Source organism: Mustela putorius, unplaced genomic scaffold (genome assembly GCF_011764305.1).
Source record: "Mustela putorius furo isolate JIRA1106 unplaced genomic scaffold, ASM1176430v1.1 tig00537227_pilon_pilon_pilon, whole genome shotgun sequence".
NCBI classification, from domain to species: domain Eukaryota; kingdom Metazoa; phylum Chordata; class Mammalia; order Carnivora; family Mustelidae; genus Mustela; species Mustela putorius.
Genome location: NW_025422368.1, coordinates 1945897 through 1953221, shown reverse-complemented (window position 1 = coordinate 1953221; position 7325 = coordinate 1945897). Strand labels below are relative to the sequence as shown.

General features: G+C 49.6%; 1 long non-coding RNA gene across 1 annotated transcript; it reads right to left on the bottom strand.

The window, feature by feature from the left end:
* Window positions 1-1205: 1205 nt before the first annotated feature.
* LOC101693737 lies at window positions 1206-6404 on the bottom strand. The gene is made up of 2 exons (XR_001176682.2): window positions 5778-6404; window positions 1206-1525 (listed from the first exon to the last, which is right to left on the bottom strand). It is a non-coding gene; the product is annotated as an uncharacterized LOC101693737 (long non-coding RNA).
* Window positions 6405-7325: the final 921 nt, after the last annotated feature.

Sequence of the window (7325 nt, the reverse complement as noted above, 5' to 3'; positions counted from 1 at the left end):
GGCAGTGTTAGGGTAACCCCCAAGCCATGACTTGGGAAGATAAATTGGCCCCAGAAGGTACGGGGCTGGGTCTCTTCTCCCCTGACAGCTCCCTCTCTGTGTTTTTTCTGGCACAAGAAACATTCTGTCTTCTTGTATAAATAGGGGAAATTTATGAGACTTTTCCCCCTTCTCCTCCCTGGTGGGCTCCTCAGAAGGGGCCTAGGGGGGAGGAGGGAGATACAAATGTGGAAAGACTTGAAGGAGTCTGGGATCTTGGCTCTGGCCCCTGCTCTCCTCTCCCTCTGCATGTTTGACCATCTGGGTGAGGAGGCGGCAGGAGAAAAGGTACAGGCCCAGGGAGGCGGCTCTTGGAGGCAGATATCCAACGGGAGAGGCACGGAGGACATTAGGGAAACATGGCTTAGGTATCCTGAAGCATTATCAGATGAGAGAGAGGGCCCCTGCCTGGTTTCTGTCCCTGCTGCGTGTTGAGGCAGCTGATACAGTGGGAAGATAATTCATCTTGGATTCAGAAAATTACAGAAGAACTAAGTAGGCACCTTAAGCAAGTCATTTCCTCTCTCTGAGCCTCATCTCTAATAAAAGGGGGGAAGGATTACACTTATCAGGGGGTTAAAGCTGGTATTAGTGATATGGCCCTTTTTTCAAATACAATCTAAAGCAACAACCTGCCTCTAACATGGATGTCCAGTGAGTTTCTTGGGTCGAAGGGAGGGTGGGGATGAGAGATGCCCAGGGCCCTGTGAGAACTATGACGGGGTTTGGCCAAGCATGAGAGGATCTCCAAAATCTCCTCCTTCTACTTCTGCAGGAGCAGACTTGGCTCATAATAGAGAGCTCAGGCTCTGCACACTCCAGGGTTGGGACCACAGTTTGACTGCTCTCTGCGTGTCCACAGGCACATCACATAACCCCTTCGGGCCTCAGTTTCCTCTTTTTTTTTTTTTTTTTGAGTTTCCTCTTTTGTAAATTAGAATAATAGTGATCCCTATCTCAGACGGCTATCATGCCGATCATCTGAACCAACATGCCTAATATCTGGCAATCATTAATGTCGCTATTAGAACCAGTCTATGGTCCTATGTGATCCTGTGGGGGGGCGGGGACAAGGGGAGATCAGGAACTGACAAAGCTGGTGTAGGAAAGTACATTAGGAAGGACGAAGGCAACATTATCAGAACAAAGGCCCCCAAACACAGTCGCACACAGAAACCAAGTTTATTTCTCATGTAACAGTCAAGATGGAGTAGTTCCTGACCGTGGGCCGCTCTGCTCCACCTTGTCAATCAGAGACGTGGCTTCCTTCCGTATCGTTGCTCAGCTCTCTCCCAGGGATTCCTCCTCTGCTGGCTGCGTGGTCAAAGCGCTGTCTCAGGTGAACTTGGTCCAGCTCATGGAAAGAGGAGCTTACCCAGTGTCTTCAGGCTCTCAAGACATTACTTGGCTCTCATTCCCCTGTGGCTACATCTGGAAGCCAGGGCAGCTGGGAAATGGGGTGTCCAGATGGGAGGCTCTCATTCAACTAGGAGAGAAGGGATTTTGTTGAACCACTGACAGTCCTAACCCAGGGCTCAGACCCACACCTGTGCCACCCTTTCCCTTTTCCCTCTCAAAGGAGGGGAAATAGAGACCAAGGTCCAGAAAGCAATGGGATCCCCATGAGGTCTGTGTGATCCCCAGTGGCCATCCTTCCATGAGTAGCAGTCACAGGACAGTGACTTGGAGGCCTTGCTCAGGAGAGGATACCCTCCTGTCCATCTTCTTCACAAAGATGTGAGATGAGCTTCTGCCCCCACTGCCCACCCGCTCCTTTCACATGGTCTTGGTCCACTCTCCACCGCCTGTTCTCCGTCACTACGTGTGACTGCAAATGTGGGGGTGCAGTAGGAATGGAAGGCAAGACCTGGGCCAGGAGGCCATGCTGTGCAGGCAGCTCAGGCACATCCAGCTACTAAAGGCGTGACCTGAAATGGGGAAGCTATCTGAGCTGCAACTGACTCTTTTAGAAATAGGAATGAGAAGCTTACTTGTCAGGGTTGTTGAGAGCATCACACAGGATACACCTGTCTATAATGTCTGTACCGGGCACAGAGGAGGCCTTCAAGACATGGTGATTTTATTTGGCTCCAGCAGAGCAGACCTGGCCCTGTAGCCAGGCCTCACCCACCATTTGCATGGCCTCTCCTCCCTCCCCTGCCTGACCAGTATACCACTCCCTCCCTCTTCTTTACCTCCCAGCCTCACCCCCTTCCCACCTGAATCTTGGTCTATGCTTTCCACCTCCAGCAAGTCTTGCCTGATGAAAACATTCCCACTCAGCCCCTTCCCAACGCGGGCCCTCACTCCCCACCACCCTCTGCTGACTGCTCCACCATCCTGGCTTCCACCTTTCCACCACTTTCCATGTGTCCTGCCTCTACCTCCAGGTCACTCCCCACCCCCCCAAACTTCAGGAAATGTGTAGCAATGTTAGGGGGTTCAGACTGCTCATCGGGCAGATCAGAGTTCAGATTCCAACTTTGCCAATTTCTGACTTTATGACTTCAGCAAAGTCACGTCTCTTTGGGTCCCTCTGGAGGGGTTTGGATATGTGGGGGCTGGTACATAGCTCTCGGGGATTTAAGAAATGTCAGTCTCCTCTGCTATCCATCACATCCCCCAGCCCACACTCCAGGGACTGACTCTCTGCCAAAGGGAGGTATTAGACCAAGAAAGTAATTCCCCCACCAAGTCTTTCTCAGGGTTTGGGGCAGGGGAGGGTAGAAGGGACTTCCCCTTGAAATCTGTGGGCACTGAACAGAACCGCCAACCCAAGAGCCACAGCAGAGGCCAAGAAAAGAACTCAGGCACCCCAGCCCCCACGGTCTCACTACTCTCACCACATACACAAGCCCCCCCAGGGCCCCTACTCTCCTACCCTCACCACATACACCCCAGTTGTTAGACACATTCAGGGATGGGGGTGAGTGGGTTGATCTGATCAGGGTCTTAGAGAATCCATGGAGCTCTTAACCTCTAAGAGGTTCCATGCTTCTATCTCCAACTTTCCCGGATCGGAAAAGCAACATCAATAACAAATGCTTTTACTGTTCTTCCCGCTCCACTGACATCGTTCTAGACACTTCACACACACACACTCAGTCTGTACAACAGCCTACAGGCCGGGACCATTAATTCCGTTTTGCAGATGAGGAAACTGTCCTCTGGAGAGGTGAAGTAACTTGCCTAAGGTTATACAGCTAGCCTAAGGCAGGGCTGAGATTCAAAACCAGACAGTGGGATTCCAGAAACCATGTTCTTAACGGCTCTGCTGGAATAAGGGAATTCACTTGTAGTTTCTATGTGCCAAGTACTGTGGAAAACATAACACCTGTATCTCATTTAATCCCAAACAACGCCCTGAGATGGCTACTGTAAATATTATTCTCATTTTACAGATCAAGAAATTTAAGACAGAAAAAAGTTTTAGTCAACTCACCTAAAGTCCCACAGCTAGATAGCTTCAGATCCCATACCTGTATTGCCTCACATCTCTCACCCTCGCCTCCAGCTCCTCCTTCTCTAGATAGGTTTTAGCACCTTCCTTCACAAATCTGCTTTACCCCCACAACCCACAACCACTCCCATTCACTTCTGTCCCTTTCCCTTCCCACCTCCCCCTGCTATGCGCCCCACAGTCCCTGCCTCTCCCCCACTAAGACCTACAAACCTTTCCGTCCCTCTCCCTCAGCTCTCCTCAGTTCCTCTGCCCTCTCCCACAGTTCCCACTGAATCAGATAAATTTCACCAGAAAAAAAAAAAAAAAAGATCATCGGACATTCCCCAATCAGACCCCCACTGCGCCTGGATGTGGAGCCCCCAGAGGAGGCACCTCAGCAGCTCTATTGGAGGGTCAGAAATAAAACCCTCATTCTCCTCCCCTGCCCCCACTTCCCATCACTCATCTGGGAATCCAGGGCGAAGAAGGGAGCTAAAGTGCAGAGCGTTCATTTAATATTAACAAATTGAAATGAATTCTTTTAATGCCAATTAACTTGGAGCGGCCCCTTATTAATAGTAATTTAGATTCATACTTGGGAGAAGCGGGAAGGGGGCTGGGCCAAATGTGCCCAGAATGTCAATGTGACAACGGAGCTGGAGAACTCAGAGGGGAGGGGCAGCCGCAGTTGGACTTCTGCTGAGTTGGGTTCTGTTTCCCTCAGAGAAATGGACAAAATCACAGGAGGTGGATCTTTGGAAAGAGATTAATCTGGAATTTCGATTTTTGTGCTTGCAATGATTCTGAAGAGGCTAAACCGTTATCACACAATTTTGGTAGTTTACTTCACAGTTTTGTTGAAAAAAAAAAAAAAAGAATTTCCTCAGAGCTGAGATTTACCCCCAAACTATCCTAAGCCTGACCTCACTGACCAGAGTGTGATGGAACCCCCAGGCGAGCTTCTTTGTGTTCAGTCCAGTCAGAACCGAGATCAAAATGGGGTACCCTAATCCCTGCCACCTCCACCTTAATTAAAGGTAAAAGGGAGGACTAAACATTGCGTTTCTTCTGGGAATCTTCTTCCAGAAAGTAAAAAATACCAACAGACTTATCCTGAGCTAGCAGCTTATATTTAGGAGAGAAAAAAAATTCTGCTTGTACTTCCTTAGAATTTAGGGAAAAGGTGAGAAAGAAAAATCCAACTTTGTATACAAAGAGTTGCTCAGAATAAAACCAACGAGAAAGAGCTCAGTCCCAGACTAAAAGTCAAACATATATTCTGCTTGCCCTGATTTTGCTGGGTGGTCCTACTAAAGGTGCCCAGAACTAGAACCCTGAAGGCTTTGACCCAAGCAGATCATTTCTTCTTCCTGGGTGTCCCTCCTTGGCTAGGAGGGTGAGTTGAATTTGAAGCTGGGAATTGTAGACCTTGGGGGTGAGAGTCCTGAGATGGAGGAAAAAGGAGTGCCAAGGGGGCTGGGGAAGGGTTAAGAAAATATATAAGACTGTGAAGTTTGTAAAATAAAAACTTTAAAAATAGTTTAACAGATAAAAGATCAAATTTAAAGAACAAGTTAGGGTTTAAAAGGAGGTAAGATACAACAAAATTAAGAGTTTAAAATAAACAAAAATGAGGATAAGGCATAAAAAAAAAAGTGTGTACACTACAATAAAGTGGTGGTTCTAACTCCAAAAAAAAAAAAAGAGAGAGAGAGAGAGACCTTGTTCACACCCCCCATAGAGTTTCCCAAATAATAAATTCATTTACCAAACAAAAAGAGAATACAAATTTAACAGTTTCACACGGAGGGGGGAAAAAATGGAGAGAGTCAATAACGGCTAAAAAATGAATGACGAAGGAAAAAAAGAAAGAAAGAAAATTGAAATCTGCTAACTGATTATTTGTAAAAACTGAAATTGGAAGATGGAATGGAGAAAGGTGGGAAACTGACATCTTTAGAGAAGTGAAACTTGCAAAAACAGAAGGTGTAACTCATTCCCAAAGAAAAGTTAACTCTCCATAAGTAGAATGCTTCTCCCCAGAAGAAGAAAATATAAAACGGATCTAAAAAGTACCACTCACCCTTCCTCCAGAAAAGTGTATTAATCTGAATTTAATCTTCCCCCAAATCTGAAATAGATTATACAAAAAATAAATAAAAGGATTGCTTCCTTTCAACTAAGAGAAAAACAAAACCGGATTTAAATTGCCTAATGGGGCAGGAAGAGGGACGTTGCTTGCAGGTGCCAGATAGGATGGGGGAGGGGATGTTTCAGGGGAGGAAGACCCGCTTACCTTTTTCTGGAGCAGTGGCCGCTAGACCGAGGTGGGCGCGGGACACAGTGAGTGTCTGCGTGCGTGTTAGGTGAAAAGAGAAAGAGGGAATCCGGGTGCCCCTGTACGAAAGAGGAGAGTAGAAGGACTGGGGGTACCCACCTCCCCACCTCCGCGCATCTCCCTCCCTCCTGTACCCAGGCCTAGAGAGCTACTGAAAGTTACAAATTGCTTCCATTATTAGCTCATCCCGGGCGTCCTGGTCATTGGCCAACCCTGGACCACGTGGTCCCTCGTACCAATCGATCGAATTTCTAGTTGCAATTCTCTGTCTGTCCCTTGGCTCTGGGCAGGAAAGGGGGGGGACCGGTGGCGCGGGGGTTGGGGAGGGGCTAAAGAGGGGGGTCTCTTCGCCCCCTCACCCTCCTTTTCCTCCCTTGTCCCGGGCCTGAGTGGCCGCCCCAGAAGGGGTTGAGAGAATGTTGTTGGCTGGGACACACCCAGGAGGGCACAAACTGGAGGAAGCGGACAAACACTGCCATGGACCTAGGGCCCTCTCCTCCCAGTTGCCCCCGGCCGGGTCGGCCAGGCTGGCCACACCCTCTTAGAACGCCCGCCGAGTCCCGGCGGTCCCGGGGCTAGCAGCCCGGCCCCCTTGTGCCGGGCGCTTGAATGTCCTCTTTACGGATCACAGCTTCGGCCCACACTTTGAGGAAGGTGCTTCCCTGGGGCTCGCTCTGGATCAGGCGCCTGCGCCCTCAGGGGCACCATTCTCACGCCACTGCCGAGTTTGCGCCCCTCCTGAGACAGTTTGAGGGTGAACAAACTTTTGAATGGATAAAAATCAAGAGGAGTCGGTCTGGAGCAGGAGCAGGTGAGCTGGGCTCAGGAGGGGTACGTGCCCTTCAGCCTGAGGACAATCTGTCTCTCCCTCTCTCAGTCTGTGTGTGTGTGTGTGTCTCTCTCTCCTCCTGACTCCATCCCCCTTCCCCTGCAGGCTGATACTAATCTGCCCTCCCTCGGAGGAATTGGGGCTGGGTCAGGACGTCTGTCAGTTAAGTGGGTCCCAGGAGCTTTCCTTCGCTGAATTTGGGGACTAAGGTGGCAGCTGGCAGAGATGGAAGGATTGCTTCTGAAACTGGGGAGGGCGGGAGAAATTGGGGACCTAGAGACCCAAAGAGTCTGGGTGTGATATCTGCTTTCTCCAAACGCAACTTGCTGGAACTTCAGGAAAGTTTTTTGAAGGAAGATGGAGAAGGGGGCAGAGTTGGGGTTTTGAGATTTAACATAGGGGGGAGGAGCGCTTCGCTTCCTACACTGAAGGAAGGATGTATTTGCTTGTTTCCCCAATCGGGGTGGATTATCAATGCCCCGGACCTGCTCTCCCAGCAAACTTTTAGAGACGCTTGGAGATCCCCATAGGGGTCTCCGCAGAAGGGGAGAGAAGTACCAGCCGAAAATAGCAGTTTCCCACTCTCCCGCGGAGGTGGTGGGGGGCGGGGTTATCAGTCCTGAGCCCCAGCTGTGGACAACCTCAGCCCCAGCTGCGCCGGGACCATTGGCTGATTT